General features: G+C 37.5%; 1 pseudogene; it reads right to left on the bottom strand.

Annotated features, from left to right (window-relative positions):
* Window positions 1–1,124: 1,124 nt before the first annotated feature.
* On the bottom strand, window positions 1,125–13,316 carry LOC113324543 (annotated as a pseudogene).
* Between the last annotated feature and the right edge of the window lie 4,509 nt (window positions 13,317–17,825).

Raw genomic sequence — 17,825 nt, 5'->3', positions numbered from 1 at the left:
CTGCAGACACAAAACACTGTTAACAACGGTTTAACAGCAACGTTGTTAGACAAGAAAATTAGGCAAATGCAAGAGTGTAAACCAAATTTAGTTGGTTAGAGATAACACATAACATCACATAGGACAATACAAAAACGATAACATAATCAAAAAGCAAAGATTGGTGGAATAGGAAATCATGAAAACATGTATAAAGAGCTTGAGGGATTACCAAGCTTACAAAGAGGGGAACTAAAGCTATCCAGAAATATGTATGCCAACCTGCATATTGAAAGAAAAAAAAGAGGCTTTTAAGACAGTTTGTAAGATCAACATGCCAGGAAAATAATTAGCAGGTTGAATTTTAAAATCAAAGACTTTGAGTTGTTTGTAACTTACTAATACAGATTTATGTTCTTGGCGATTTCGTACTAGATTGCTTTGTGCTTCTTGTTGTTTGATCACATATCCTTGCTGATACAAAACACAGTATAAATTTAGTAAAGAAACTCGTAGCCAAGACTTCATCATGTCGTACGCCTTGAATACAGTAGTTAGTGAAGGAACAATATGCACAGAAAAAGACCAAAGAAAGCAAGTTTAAGTTGAGTAATAAATAAACCAAGTTTAAACTGAATGCCTTTACGAATACTTAAGATAGAATATGCGGACACAAAAAAACCAAGAGGTACCTGCATCTGCCTCCTAACAACATCTAGCCGGTATGTAAATGTCTGACCAAACAACCCAGCTACAGCCCCACAATATAGACGCAAGATATACTGAGAATGTAAACTACACAAACCATGACATATACTCTTTTTAGGACTTGTAACCTACAAATCTACACAAACATGACTCACATAACATCGCGAGATCCAATTTCAATTCTTAAAGGAATACCCTGATGACAAGAAAATTCATTTCTAAATATTATGAGAAGAAAATACTAGGAATATGAAGGAGAAACAACTGGCATGTTCAGCCAAACTACGCAGAGAAAGCAAACATTTGAAGACTGAAACTCAGACACAGCAAACATTGGAAGATTACAATACCTTTAATTTTTTTTGCACAAAAGCATATTGTAATTACAAAAGTAATAATAAAAAAAAAACTATTATGAAAAAGCATTCAACATATAAGTTATCTTTGATTGATCATCTGAAATGTATATGGAACTGCATTCATATACTTTGGCAATGTGCGACTTGAGAGATCGAGTACCTTTTTAATATTTATCAGCACCTTCATCAAACACACCAGAACTTCCAACTCTGAAATCCAGTTACTTTTGATGCTTTAATCTACGACGCTCATCAAAACTTTCCCACCCTTCAAACTGCTTGTGTGACATAATACTTGGATACATAAGACTATCACCTCTTGCACAAGTTTTAGATAAAAAAAAGAATCAAAAGTCAATACCTGACTGAGAATATCAATTGTGATTTCTGTATTATGAAGATCAAGAGTCGAGAGCTGGGTGCACAGTTTGAATAGCATCGAAGGAAGGGATTTGAGGCCATTATTACTCAGATGCAGAGCCTACACAAACATGGGACTAAGTAAATGATGATATGATTCAGATAATTGAAAATGGTAGGAAAAAAGAAGATTGGAGTACCTCAAGATTCCGTAAACTCCCAACTGTGTCAGGCAAGTCTACCAAGAGATTTGATGCAAGATCAACCTGCACCAAGAATTTTTTTCGGATCACAAATCCAAGTTATATATATATATATATATACGAATTTTTGGATAATAAAGTAAGATCAGAATACCACCTCGACAAGGGAGACACAATTCCATATATTCGACGGAACTGAGCTTATCCTGCCACCAAAGCAATAACATGAATAATTTAGAGAGAGCAATTACTTTAACCACGGTAAAATTCACAAAGTGAAAATGGTTATAAACGTGAGTATTACCTGTTGTTATTTACTTTCAAGATTTCCATACGAGTTAGAAGTCCAATTTCAACTGGAAAATTAGTCAGCTTGTTATTTGCAACATGAAGTTGCGTTAGAGAGACCAAACCACCCAATCAAGACGGTAATGAAGTTAAACTGCACAAGATACATATAGCACGACAAATTACAAACATAATAAAATTACAATCCCCTTCAAATCGAATAAAACCAATAGTATATACTAAAGCGTATACCTGGATTGATTTTAAAGAACCAATCTGAGAAGGAATTTCATGAATAGAATTTCTACTTATATCCAACACTCTTAAGGAAGACCCACAACCCCATACTTTTTCAGGTATGACCTTCAATTTAAGAGATCTCCTCAGCAGCAAACTGATGCTCCCCACCCTTGTATGAGACCTCAATCATGGGCTTGTCAGCTGGACCAGATAGAACCTTGAATGGCCAGTGCTTCATATCACCCTAGACAGTGGTGTTACTGAATCTCCTACCAATCAAAAGCTTGGCATCTGTAAATCCAAACAATGACATTAGCAACAACTCTTTGACAGCACGCCTATTTGCAAACTACCATCAAAACAAATATAACTAAACTCCTATACTATCATATCAGTGCAACTGACTGGATTTATGAATACATGTGCAAAAAAGATTGATACTTGATTCATACACTTAAAGATGAGTTACATGAAAAAATTTGAACTTATTTAAGCAATGAACCCTACCTATCATGTATAATTATTAAAGAGACATAAACTTAACACTAAACCCTATTTATGCAATGAACAGTACATACCACAGCTAAAATCGTAAATCAGAATCAGAAATCTAATATACTCTCAGTTCAGATTGACTAATCATAAATAATAACTATGTACATCATATTGAGAAGGTTTATAATTTGTTTACAACGATTCAAATCAAACCCTAATTAAATATGGCTTCGTCTGCAGATAATCAAACCCAACCCTAAGAATTTCAATACCAAATCAAACGAGTAATAAGAAACCCTAAAATCGATTGAAATACTAATACCTTAAAATCTAATTTACAAACTGAAATCCTACAGATGATAAATATTTACAGAGATCTGTGAAATCAAAAACCTAAACTCGCGTAACAGATGATTGAAGATCAATTCTTCAAAGATCAGATGATTTGATAACAGAATAGATAAAACCCTAAAACTGATGATGAGAAACTGAAATTGAAACCCTAAACTGATGATGATGACGATGATGATGATTAACAGATGATTGAAGAACTGAAATCTTCAGTTGAGAAGACTTAAAATTAGATGTGGTGCACATCTGAATATCTAGGGGGAAGATAAGAGATGGGTTTACTCGATGAGAAGGGGGAGAAAAAAAGAGAGAGAATGGGAAAAGAGAAATGGGGTTTACTCGATGGGAATGGGAGGAAAATCATTTCTTCAAGGGTAAAATTATCCTCTAGCGTAATCCATGTTGGGTGGGAAAAAAATGGCACACGACTGAATGGCACACGCGCGAATACACCTGTTACCCGACTCTAGTGTGACCAAGCGTGTGAGCAGCACGCGTAAATAATTAGCCTGTTACGATTCGTAACAGCTGACACTTGTTACGAATCACAAAAAAAATTCGTAACGGCTTCAACCTGTTACAATTAGGTTGTAACGGCTTTTTGTAACTGTCAATTTTGTAACGGTTGCTGGGCCGTTACGAATTTTAGTTACTATTCGGGAAAAATGGTGTAGTGCCCGCAGAACGGATTCAGGGCACTTCATCTTAAACATTCAATTATGTTTTTGGCAGGAAATTTAGTTCTTCTTCAACAGTTCGATTTTGGAGAAGATTCGAGGAGACTCAATGGTTGAAATTTCATGGGAAGGCCTGTTTAAGCTTAACAGGCATGGTATGATCAATGGTTTCGACCAGAATTGGCTATAATGGTGGAGTTGAAGAAAAACATAATCTCGGGTTTATCTTCAAACGGAAAGCTCTGTTTCGAATTCCGAGGAGTTTGAGCGAGAATGAATCACTGGGTTTGGTTGCTTTGGGCCTGTTTGGACCAAACAGGGATGGTATGGTCGATGTTTTCGGTTAGAGTTGGCTGCATCGTGGGTTTGAAGCAAACAGAGAAACACGTTCGTGGGAGAGTTTTCACGGGACTTGCTATGAATTTCGTGTGCTGCTGGGACTCTAATTCGTGTACTGCACATGTATGGAGAACTCTGAGTTGCAATAGACACGTGAAGGATGTAAAGAAGGATTTAAAACCGTAACTTTGAAAATAATATATTCACGAGTAATGGCTTTGCTGTGAGAGAATTTGGAGACATTATTACGAGATATTTTGAAGTTGTTGTGTATATAAAGCGTGTTCTGGCATCTTAGAAGGTTACGGAGAGTTTGGGGAGATTATAGAGTACCACATAGTCGAGAAAATCAAGTTCCAGAAATATTTTTCTGCTGCTGCTCATCTGAAGAACGCGAAGAACAGACCATCCAAGACAGTCGTTTTTCAACAGTGGAAACGACACACAGGCGTGGGTCGAGAATCAGCGACAGTACTGTTCAATCGTTCTTTTCAGTTTGTAACACATATAACTGTTACAAATTCGGTTGTATCATTGTTTCTCCCATTTCATCATTTGTACACCACCTTTGAGCAATAAAAAATGAATTTTGAGCGTGTTTTCCTAATGATGAGCTAAACCCAATCCTTGGGGCGACGGAGGAAGCCATTCTCTCAAGAATTATGTGGTAATATTTATTTTATAAATTTATGCAATATTTGTATATGATTAATTGCATTGATAGGAAAAAAAAATTAAATGATTTTTATTAATCAAATGTGTTTTCTCTTGATGATGCATGCTTAGTTTTAGACTCTTGATGAGTTATACTTGCGACTAACATTTGATATTTTGGGAATCTGATTTTGGTAATACTTTAGAATCGAATCAATTGTTTAAATTGCATGATATAAATTAATTTAAAACCACATAAGTATTGATGAATGGTGAAATCCTAGCTCCAGAATCTCCATAATTTTCACAACATATCAACATTTATTTGCTTTATTTTCTTTGCTTTAAAATTAAGTCTAAAATCTATTGCTTTCACAAGTCTCAACGAACCTACTACTAGAAAACAATTTGAAATCACATCAATTTTTGGCGCCGCCGACGCGGACTTGTCTTTAGGCTAGAGTTTTTAGATTTTTATTTTTATTTGTTTTTCATTTTTATTTTATTTGTTTTTCTTTACGTTTTTGGGTTTTTGTATTTTCCTTACAGATTTTGGAATTTGGAGCGAAAGAAAAATTTGCCAAAGCTTTTGGTGAATACTTAAAGATTTGGAGTAAAAGCAAAGCGAAAGGAGTGAAAGAAAAGAAGAATAAAAATTAATCAAAAAAAAAGAGAGAGAGACAATTTTTTTTATTTTTTTTTAGAATTTCTTTTAGATTATCTTTTTCTTTTGCATTTTATTTTTGGACTTTGGACTGTGGACTTTGGGACTTTATTTTTTTTACCCTAAGGAAGGGTAGTTTAAATATCAATTGTTTGCAGAGAAGGACCGCGATTACGATATCGCCTCGGCCCCTCGGGTTCGTACATGACATAGGAGTCGTGGCCCGAGTCGACTTCAGCAATTCATCCCCCGTCTGGTACGGGAGGTAAGTTTGTCGAAACACTCGCGAATCCCCTGTTAGCGAGTTACTGTAATCCTTCGTTTGCATATATGCTGACGATTTGAAAACGGCTGCTTTAATTTCCTATTAAAAGGCAAGGACTGGCCATATAAGATAAGGGTTTGGATTTCATCACCGTTCCATTCTTGCCCGCCTTAGGAAAACGAAACCAAACGCGAACCTAAGCCTAACATTTGACTAGAACGAGACCTATATGGTAACGAGCTTAATAGGAAAGTCATTTGAAAAATATTGGTTACTCTTTTAAGCATGCTTCAAAGTTCATGATGGTTCCTGTGAGTTGAATACACCGCCTTGTAACGCCGGTGAGGCCTTGGGTATCAAAGCTCCACTGAGCTTCCCTCGTCTCGATTCAACTTACTTTAACTCGGATTGATTCCAGAGAGGTTTGCTTAAATTGTAACGAATTCCCTTTCGAAGGATTAAAAGCTGGTCTAGAAACAATCTAAGTGGAGCCATCATGCTTTTTGTTTGCTAGAAATCAGTAGGTTTGCTGTGGTGGAGTCAGCCTTTTTTGTGTTTGCATAGAACTTCCCTTCCTTTTAGGATTTCTTTTTTTTTTCTTTTGTTTTTCTAGTGTTTGCCCAAGGTTATTAAAGAGCGGGCTTGGAAAAGAAACACTCTAGGTCGATTGATTAGTGAAAAACCTAGTAGTTCTTCTTGTGGAATCAGGGAGCTCGAAGACTCTTCTTTTGAGAGCCCTGTTTTTGGAAACTTCAGTTTTGAGAATCTGTCTCTTCGTGAGAATCTGTCTTTTGAGAGCCCTGTTTTTGGAAACTTCAGTTTTGAGAATCTGTCTCTTCGTGATAAACTTCAGTTGTGCCAGCGATGGCAACTTTGAAAGATTAATGTTCCCAACTAGGTCCACCCGAGCTTCGTGCATTAAATTGCCAGCCACTACGGCTAATTTCGAGATAAAACCTATTATTCTTCAGATGATCCCTATATTCTTAGGGAAAGATGATGAGAACCCTTATTTTCATATTAGGGACTTTGAGGAAATTTTTGGGACAATTAGAATAAAAGACCTTATTGATGAAGTCTTGAAACTTAAGATGTTTCCCTTTTCCTTGAGAGATAAAGCCAAGACCTGATAGGCAGAAAATTAGTGCTAGTGTGCAACAAGAGGGAGAGTGTCCTTATAGGTTTTTAGAGAGATTCAATGATCTCTTATCCCAGTATCCTCACCATGTATTTGATAAGATGAAACTCGTAGAGATTATTTATGATGGTTTAGAATATTCAACCAAAGCCATGGTTGAGTCTATGTGCGCTGGTGAGTTCACTAGTAAAAGTGTTGATGATGCTTTTACCTTCTTAGGAGCTGTCGCTGAAAAATCCCAACAGTGTGAGTCTTGTGTTGAACCCCCCAAAAGAATCTTGGTCAATAGAAGTAGCACCAATGTGGTAGATACAAGCTTCGGGTCTGATGCTAAGTTTGCTGCTTTGTCTAGAAGGTTAGACGCTTTGGAATTGAATCATCCTAAACATAGGTCTCTTGTTGAACCTGATGATAGGTTTAGAGCCTCTCAAGTGTCTAGTTGTGGAGTAGAACCCAATAACTCGTTTTTGGAAGTTCAGGTTAGTGAAGAGAAAGCCCATGATGTCTATAACAATGCTAGGTTTGAGAACCGTCAGGAGTTTGACCCATACTCAGATACTTACAACCCTGGTTGGAGAAACCATCCTAATTTTTCTTGGTCTAAGGGTCAGAATCAGGGACAGTCTAGTAATTCTCAGTCTCCCCCAGGTTTTGGTTATGCTAAGAACTCTTCAGGTCAACCCCAGTTTCAGAATGAGAAAAAGATCTCCACCTTAGAAGAAACCCTTACTATGTTAGCAAAGAACCATGAGATGTTATCAAAGAACCACTGTGGTTTTCAAGAAGAAACCAGGCAGAATTTTAAGAATAATTCCCAGTCTCTTGCTAACTTAAAACTTCAAGTCGGCCAAATAGCTAAGTTTCTTAGTGAAAGAGAAGATGGAAGGTTCCCTAGTCAAACTGATCCTAACCCTAAAGGATAGAAATCGTAAAATCATGTGAATTCTATAACAACCCTTATGAGTGGAAATAAAGTTGACAATAAGGTTGCCATGCCTGATAGTGAACATGATGTAGTTCACCCTTCTGAGCCAGAAAATGAGGAGACTAATAGAGTCTCCAAAGAGACCAATAAGGGTCATGCTGAGCCCGGCTTTGTTCCCAGAGCCCCGTTCCCCCAGCTGCGAGTTCCAACTAAGAGGGAGTCCAACTTTAATGATATATTGGAGGTTTTTAAGCAGGTTACTATCAACCTCCCATTGTTAGATGCGATTAAGCAGATTCCCGCTTATGCCAAGTTTCTTAAGGATATGTATACGCGAAAGCGAAAACTTAGTGTCCATAAGAAAGCCTTCCTAGCTAGTCATGTGAGTTCTATTATTCAGAATACCATTACTCCTACGTATAAAGACACAGGGTCCCCTACTATTTCTTGCACAATAGGTAAATACCCTGTCGAGAAAGCTTTGCTTGACTTAGGAGCCAGTGTGAACTTACTGCCATACCATGTGTACCTTAAGCTAGGACTTGGTGATATGAAACCTACCCAGATGACACTTCAGTTAGATGATAGGTCCGTTAAAATTCCTCGTGGTGTGATCGAGGACGTTCTTATTGAGGTCGACAAGTTTATTTATCCAGTGGATTTTGTTATCCTAGATACCCAACCTGTCCCTGACCCAGAGAACCAAATACTAGTGATTTTAGGTCGCCCGTTTTTAGCTACATCCAATGCGATCATTAACTTTCGAAATGGTATTATGAATTTGTCTTTTGGTAACATGACTATTGAGCTGAACATTTTTAATATTAGTAATCTACCCTCTGAACTAGATGACTCGAGCATAGAGGAGGTGAACATGATAGGAACATTAGTCGATGATTCATTACCAAACACTTTGCTAGAAGATTCATTAGAGAAATGCCTATCCCACTTTGGGATTGATTTTGATGATGACGATGTGATTAATGAGGTAAATGCTTTGTTAGATTCAACCCCTTTGATAGACACTAGTAATGGCTGGAAACCTAAGTTCGAACCTCTACCCGTTTCTAAGTCTACCCTAGTTGCTTCGTTAGAAAAGCCTCCTAAGTTGGACCTTAAACCATTACCAGATTCCCTGAAATATGTGTTTTTAGGCCCATTTGAAACTTTACCTGTGATTATAGCATTCGACTTGGATAGTGATCGGGAAAGTAGGCTAGTGACCGTCCTTCAGAATAACAAGGAAGCTTTAGGGTGGACCATAACATACATTAAGAGTATAAGTCCTACTGATTGTATGCATCATATATATTTAGAGAGTGACACCAAACCTTCTAGGGAGATGCAACGTCGACTGAACCCTAATATGAAAGAAGTAGTTCGAACTGAGGTTCTTAAGCTGTTAGATGCAGGCATTATCTACCCTATTTAAGGCAGTAAGTGGGTCAGCCCCGTTCAGGTTGTTCCCAAGAAATCCGGTATCACTGCAGTCCAGAATGAGAATAATGAGTTAATCCCAACCCGGGTGACCACGGGTTGGCGTGTCTGTATTGACTATAGAAAATTGAACAAGGTCACTAGGAAGGACCACTTTCCCCTTCCCTTCATCGACCAAATTCTAGAGAGATTAGCTGGACGTATCCATTATTGTTTTTTAGATGGATACTGCGGTTATAATCAGATTGTCATAGCCCCAGAAGACCAAGAGAAAACCACTTTTACCTGTCCCTTTGGTACCTTTGCGTATAGACGCATGCATTTCAGGCTATGTAATGCCCCTGCGACCTTTCAGCGTTGTATGTTGAGCATATTTTCTAACATGGTAGAACGGTTCTTAGAGGTCTTTATGGATGATTTTTCAGTGTTTGGTTCGTCTTTCGATGAGTGCTTACATCATTTGTCATTAGTTTTGACTAGGTGTAAGGAAAAGAATTTAGTGCTTAATTGGGAGAAATGTCACTTCATGGTTCGTTCAGGAATTTTTCTAGGGCATATCGTATCTTCGAAGGGTATAGAGGTAGATAGAGCCAAAGTTGACCTTATTAAAACTTTACAGGTCCCAAAAACCGTAAGAGATATTAGGTCATTCTTAGGGCATGCAGGTTTTTATCGTCGATTCATTAAGGATTTTAGCTTGATTTATAGACCTCTTTGCAATTTGCTTGCAAAAGACGTTAAGTATGTCTTTGATGATGCTTGTTTAGAGGCTTTTGAGAAGCTTAAGAATTTACTCACTACCGCCCCCATAGTCCAGGCACCCAACTGGAACCTACCCTTTGAGATCATGTGTGATGCTTCAGATTATGCTATTGGAGTTGTGTTAGGTCAGCGAGAAAATAAGTTACTTCATGTGATTTACTATGCTAGCAAAACTCTGAATGATGCCCAGTTGAACTATACCACTACGGAGAAGGAACTATTAGCTATTGTGTTTGCCTTAGACAAGTTTAGATCCTACCTCTTAGATTCTAAGGTCATAATCTTTACTGATCATGCTGATTGATTAGATGGATCCTATTGTTGCAGGAATTTTTTTAGACATTAGAGATAAAAAAGGTGCAGAAAATATAGTAGCAGACCACTTGCCTAAGCTTGTTGTGGATACCCTTAATGATTCTCCTCCTGTTAGGGATAGTTTTCCTGATGAACAACTGTTCTTTGTTGCCCAAGCACCTTGGTATGCGAATATAGTGAATTATCTTGTTACTGGTCGAATGCCCCAACATTGGGGTAAACAAGATAGTTCTAGGTTTTTAGCCGAGGTGAAGCATTTCTCTTGGGATGATCCTTATTTTTTTAAGTATTGTCCAGACCAAATTATTAGGAGATGTATACCTGAGAGTGACCAGTCCAGTATTATTTCCTTTTGTCATGATCATGCTTGTGGGGTCACTTTAGTGCTAAGAAGACTGCTGCTAAGATATTGCAGTGTGGATTCTATTGGCCTTCGTTGTTTATAGACTCCCATAGTCACTGTGTTATTTGTGAGCGTTGCCAGAAATTAGGAACCATTTCCCGTAGGAACATGATGCCCTTGAACCATATTTTAGTTGTTGATGTATTTGATGTGTGGGGTATTGAATTTATGGGTCCGTTTCCTAATACTTTTGGTAACCTTTACATCCTTGTCGTTGTAGACTATGTCTCTAAGTGGATTGCTGCGGTTGCGTGTAAAACCAATAACCATAGGGTTGTGATTGAGTTCTTGAAAGATAATATACTTACACGTTTTGGTACACCGCGAGCTATAATTAGTGATGGAGGGACGCACTTTTGTAATGGACCTTTTAGGCTTTTGATGAAGAAATATGGTATTACACATAAGGTAGCTACCCCATATCATCCACAGACTAGTGGTCAGGTAGAGGTTTCCAATAGGGAGATAAAGCGTATATTAGAGAAAACAGTTAATCCTAATCGGAAAGACTGGTCGTCTAGGCTTACTGATGCCTTATGAAATTACCGTACTGCGTTTAATACCCCATTGGAATGTCACCTTATCGACTTGTGTATGGCAAGGCATGTCACTTACCTGTTGAGTTAGAACATAGAGCATATTGGGCTGTTAAGCAGCTAAATTTTTCACTTGACAAGGCAGGAGCCCATAGGAAACTCCAGCTCAATGAGTTGGAAGAGATTCGTATAGATGCTTACGATAGTGCGAAGGAGTATAAGAACAAAATGAAACTTGTGCATGATAGAAATATTTTAAGGAAGTTATTTTCTCCAGGTCAAAAAGTTCTTCTGTATGATACCCGCTTGCATATTTTCCATGGGAAGTTACGTTCTCGGTGGACGGGTCCTTTTATTGTTCGCATTGTCTTTCCTCATGGAGCTGTTGAGATCGAGACACCAGATGGTAGTAGTTCTTCGAAGGTTAACGGTCAGAGATTGAAACCATTTTTAAAGCCCTTTCCTACAGGTGATGTTGAGGAGGTTCCTCTGGAGGACTCTGTTTACCCTTGATTGACCATCGAGGCGATTGTATGTTGTATATTAGTTTTTGATTTCTCTCTTCACCCAAGTACTATCTTTACGACTTCTCTCTTTACTGATTCCTCATGTTACTTTGCTTTTTGGTATTGATCTTTCATTAGAAACATTGAGGACAATGTTAGATTTAAGTTTGGGGGTGGGGAAGAAACTTTTTGTTAGCTTTTAGTTGCAATAAATAAACTCCATAGCCTAGAAATCTATGCTTATTAAGGTTGGCACTAACCAATCTAATTGGATGGGAACATCTTGGTTGTAGGAGTTGAGGAATCAATCTGATTATATGGGAACATCTAAAGAGTCTATTCATAAAAGCACAGAGCTCAGGTGTTAGAATTAAAAAAAAAACATGGTAGTTTCGCCATATCTCGTTGAATCCTACTTCTATTTTTATTTTTTTAAGTGACTTGGTGGGGCACACGAATCAAGTTGTTACCTTTTGTAAGGTGAATTAGGGTGATTGAGATACCAAAAAAAAAAATGAAACCAGACCATCAGACCAACCGGAATAAAATCAATAAAGTCGACCACTCGTGCCCTTGTATATGCCAGTTGTGTTGACCTATAGTTAGGTTTATCGACCACTGGTTCCCTTGCATTGGCCAGTTGTGTTGATATTAGTCTGACCGGTATCTCAGTCCATTAGGATAGGATCATTGGCAGAGGCCTTCAGACAGATATGGGAAACACCGTTCACTTTAACCATCTATTTTTCTCTTTATCCATCTTCTTAATCTTTCCATGTGATTGGTTGACTCCGGTTATGATGTCTAGAAACTATCTGAGTAGAGCTATGTCACTTATATATGAATTATAGTATGTTGAGTGCAAACTCGTGTACAACAAATGGACTTTCGCATCAGGGTACTTCCTCCTATAGTCAATGTTTTGCCAACCAAGGAGATTCTTTAGTGCCTTCCAAGGTTCTGCGTAGATAGATAGGGTCTGGAGTAAAGGTTTTGTGGGTACACCTCTGGTAAACCCTCCGGAGGCAACACTCCGCCGCTAGGGCCACCTAGCGGTTTAACGGCTTGCTTCACGTGCTAAGTGTAGTCATTTTATATTAGATTTGCTCGAGGACTAGAAAATAATAAGTTTGGGGGTATTTGATAGACACATTTTTGTGTCTGAATTGTCCTCAGTGTCTCTATTGTTGGTACCCAGTTTCGTACTTATTTTGGTGTTTTATGTGTTTGTAGGTATTTCTGGGAAGTAAACATTTTTGGAAATTTTGGCTCGAAAATTTGTTAAAGGCACCCTCGTTTTGGACCACCAAATTCACACATTCGATTTAAGAAAATGATATTATCAAATTCATCTAAGGAATCACCAAATAGAGTGTCGTGCAAATGATCCTGAACTAAAGTGTTAATCATATTCACTTCTTCTAAATCATCGACCTCAAAAGTTGTCTAGTAACATTAAAGATATTTAGTTCAGTAGTCATATTACCAAAGGATAAGTGTACAAGTCTGGTCCTACAGTTGATGACAACATTAAATGTTATTAAAAATGGTGGACATAAAATCATCGGTATTTGAGCAATTTGGTCCTGAACAGGATAGGCGTCTAGAACAAAAAAATCCACTAGATAAACGAACCTATCAACTTCAATCAAAATATCATATATGATACCATGAGGAACTTTGACAGATCTATCAGCTAACTGCAGTGTCATTTTGGTCGATTTCAACTTACCAAGACCTAGCTGGTTGTACACATGATATGGGAGTAAGTTAACACTAGCTCCTAAGTCAAGCAACGACTTATCAAATGATTATCGAGCATACAAGATATGATAGGGAATCTGGGGTCTTTATACTTAGAGGGTGTTTGGTCTAAAAGTATTGAACTTAACTGACCAGCTAAAAAGGATTTCTTTTGCACGTTAAGCTTACGCGTTCGTGTATAAAGATCTTTAAGGAACTTGGTATAAAAAGTCATTTTTCTAATTTCTTCTAACGGGGTGACGAATATTTCTATTATTTCGTTGAAAGTCAACTCCTTCTTTGTTGGAACTAATAATCGTAGATACGGGGCTGGGCCTAAAATCAGACCTATAAGGAACATCATTGGCATCATTAGAGACTTTCTCAGTCTCTTCAGCTACTAGCTCCTCTTGGGAGTATAAGGTGGATCTACAATATGTCCACTATTAGGCGTGGCTACCTCCGCTCATATGGGTTGTTATCAAATTCACATGGTTTGATGTTTTCTCACCAGTTAAAGATATTTCATGAACTCATCTAGGATTGGGTTGTGGTTGACTAGGGAACTTGCGTTTTTCTATTTATTTCAACGAGTCAGCGATTTGACCAACCTGGATTTCTAGATTTGAATAGCTCGAGTGTTTTCCTGTAAAGTCTTACATTTATATTATAGACTTTGTTGAGAAAATTGCTGAAATGTTGTAGTGCTATGAGCTAACATAGTAAGAGATTCCTCTAAGCTAGACATTTTCTTCTCTAAAGGGTTTTGAGACTCTATGAATTCCTGGGATATCCTCTCTAGGATTGAGCATGATCCATCCCGTTTTTACTCGGGAAAAGTTAACTTTGTAATTTCCGTCGGTGTTTTAGTCCATGTTTTTTAAATTTTGAACTACCCAAAAAAAAAATATAGGGCCATAAAATTCAAGCCCATAATAGCTCAAAAACTTCTCCACCTTGTGCTGGAATGATTTTTTAGGGACCATGATTTTTCTTGAGGGGACCATGGTTTTATTAGGCCACCCTCCCTATAGTTATAAGGGATGTCCTAAAGCATTGAAATTACTAACCTACCCTTAACTTAATTTAATTTAAAACCAACCTAATAACCACCTATATATATATATATATATATATAACCACCAACTCCTCCCACCACCAGCGTCCATCACCGCCGATCACCACCACCTCCGATTATCACCACCACCACCGCCCACCACCGCCGATTACCACCACCACCACCTCCGATTATCACCACCACCAACCACCGACTACCACCACCACCAACCACCACCACCTCTATATATAGCTTAATTTAAAACATTAACAAAGATATTCTCACAAACCCATTACTTGCCATTCGTTTTTGGTTGAATAAATGAGAAGTAATCATCAAAATGAGTTGAAAATGGAAATTACAGAGAGGCTTAATGGAGTTTTTTTCTTCAGAGAAAAGTTCGGTTACGTCGCAAAACGTTCGGTTTCGTCGCAAAAAGTTCGGTTATCACGAATTAATTTTTTCTTTACCGAACTCAGAGTTCGGTTGATTCGCAAAAAAATACTTTTAACCGAACTCCTTGTATTATAACAACACAAGTCCATAAGTTCGGTTCCTTCGCAAAATAAGGATATCACCGAACTTTAGTTTACGAAAATAATGAGAAGTCCAAAAGTTCGGTTCGTTCGCAAAAATGTTAAGTTTTCTTTGTAACCGAACTCTACCTAATTCGCCAAGAAATAAATTTCATAGTAGCCGAACATTTTCCTAATTGCATATATGCATATATAATCCCAGTTCGGTTGATTCGCAAAATATGTTGAAGTTTGCGAACCAACCGAACTTCTAATACTAGGTTACTTTTAACCTGCAGTTTGGTTGGGAACTTGGTTGCGTTGAAGTTTACGAACTAACCGAACATACCTCTGTAAATCTTATTACTAAAGTTCGGCTACCTGCGTGTTTGAAGAAAGAAACCAAACTCTGTGTTCGGTTATATGTTCTTGACATTTATTAACCGAACTCCGTGTTCGGTTACCTGTTCTTCACACTTGGTAACCGAACTACCTGAATCTAGCAGGAATCTTTTATAAAAATTTACATTTTTATGAATATTTGGACCAATTCAACCACCATTATCTAAGTTTGAAGCATACTTGGGTACCCAAATACTCTTCCTCCGGTTGTGGTTGGTAAAATCCATCATTTTCATCTTGAGATTGAGTTTGTGGAAGAATACATTCACCATCTAAGAAATAACTCATATCTAGATCATTGTGAAGATTAACAAATACTCTAGGAGAGGATGGAGATGAAGAATCAGATAAGCTATCATCACTTGAATACTCAAGCTTGGTGAATTGGAAAAAAAATTATTTTCCATGTTTTTCTTCTTCATCTTCTCTAATTTTACTCTCTCAAAAATTCTATTTCTTTAGCTTAATCATTACCCAAAATTAATCAGGAGGGTAGTTTAGGTATTAATATAAATATCTAGATAAGGGTGACCTAGATTTACTTCTAAATGTCTTACTAAAAATAGAACCATGGTCCCCCAAAAAAACCATGGTCCCAAAAAAATCATTCCTCTAAATGTCTTACTAAAAGTATTGAACTTAACTGACCAGCTAAAAAGGATTTCTTTTGCACGTTAAGCTTACACGTTCGTGTACAAAGATCTTTAAGGAACTTGGTATAAAAAGACAGTTTTCTAATTGCTTCTAACGGGATGACGAATATTTCTATTATTTCGTTGAAAGTCAACTCCTTCTTTGTTGGAACTAATAATCGTAGATACGGGGCTCGGCCTAAAATCGGACCTATCAGGAACATCATTGGCATCATTAGAGACTTTCTTAGTCTCTTCGGCTACTAGCTCCTCTTGGGAGTATAAGGTGGATCTACAATATGTCCACTATTAGGCATGGGTACCTCCGCTCATATGGGTTGTAATCAAATTCACATGGTTTGATGTTTTCTCACCAGTTAAAGATATTTCATGAACTCATCTAGGATTGGGTTGTGGTTGACTAGGGAACTTGCGTTTTTCTCTTTATTTCAACGAGTCAGCGATTTGACCAACCTGGGTTTCTAGATTTGAAATAGCTCGAGTGTTTTCCTGTAAAGTCTTGCATTTATATTATAGACTTTGTTGAGAAAATTGCTGAAATGTTGCAGTGCTATGAGCTAACATAGTAAGAGATTCCTCTAAGCTAGCCATCTTCTTCTCTAAAGGGTTTTGAGACTCTACTGGATTCTTGGGGTATCCTCTTTAGGATTGAGCATGATCCATCCCGTTTTTACTCGGGAAAAGTTAAGTTAACTTTGTAGTTTCCGTCGGTGTTTTAGTCCATGTTTTTTAAATTTTGAACTACCCAAAAATATTGGGTCATAAAATTCAAGCCCATAATAGCTCAAAAACTTCTCCACCTTGTGCTGGAGCACAACTTTCCGGGCTTCAGAATCGGGCCTACTTATAAGTTCAAAACTATATATCGAATATAAATTTGTGTACCCTAAAAATTTGTGTACCCTAAAGACCGACATGCACATTCCCCACTATCTTACTAGCTATTTTGTTTACCTAACGTTTTATCTCTTTCCTAAAAACCATCATCTTATTATTACTTATATTTCTAACATGCTACAAAAAAAAATCTATGCAGTATCCACCACTTTTATGAATTGCAACTCCAGAATCATCACAAGGCCACAATTCTAACTAAATCACCACTAGACCTGGAATTTAAGTCTACCACCACCAACACACATCACTCATAATCCAGTTCATACTCAACCTCCTACGGAGTGTAGTATTATCAATTCTAATCCTCAACATTTTCATCTTCACCAACCATTTCACTAACACATATAATAACAACAAAATCCACTCATGCCCATCTCACAACACCACTACATAGTCTCTTCATCATCTGTAAAATAATCTCAGAATTCTAGGTCTGCATTTACGATCACCACCAATCACAGCTCATCCCTAGCTATCTATCAAACTCTTTCTGCCGGCACAATCACAGTCACAACCAGCACAACGAATCAACGCCAATCCTATAACTTTATCTCCATTCTTATTCCAATTCCAGCTCATCTCAAATTCTTCCAGCAGCACCACCAGAAACTAACAAAACCAGCACCACTACCATTTCAGTTAAGACCACCACCATCTTCTCATGAATCGAAGCCATGCTTCACCAATTATTCAACTACTTCCTAATTCTCTGAATTTCTCTGTTAGCATCAATCACCAACTGCACTTCAGAGTCTGAAACAAACCCTAATTCATATTTTGATTCTCAATTCATCCTGAATCTATCAATTCGGAAAAGATGTATAATCTCAAGAACCCTAATTAGTATAACCCCTACTTTCAGATTTTAATCTGCTTAAGAAACTAAAATTAAATCCTATTGAACCATCTCCACCTCAATTAAGATCAAACCCATCTAAAATCAATCAATTTTCA

This window comes from Papaver somniferum, chromosome 11 (assembly GCF_003573695.1).
Source record: "Papaver somniferum cultivar HN1 chromosome 11, ASM357369v1, whole genome shotgun sequence".
Classification (NCBI taxonomy): domain Eukaryota; kingdom Viridiplantae; phylum Streptophyta; class Magnoliopsida; order Ranunculales; family Papaveraceae; genus Papaver; species Papaver somniferum.
The sequence above is the reverse complement of the archived record's forward strand: the minus strand, read 5'-3'. Positions and strand labels throughout refer to the sequence as shown.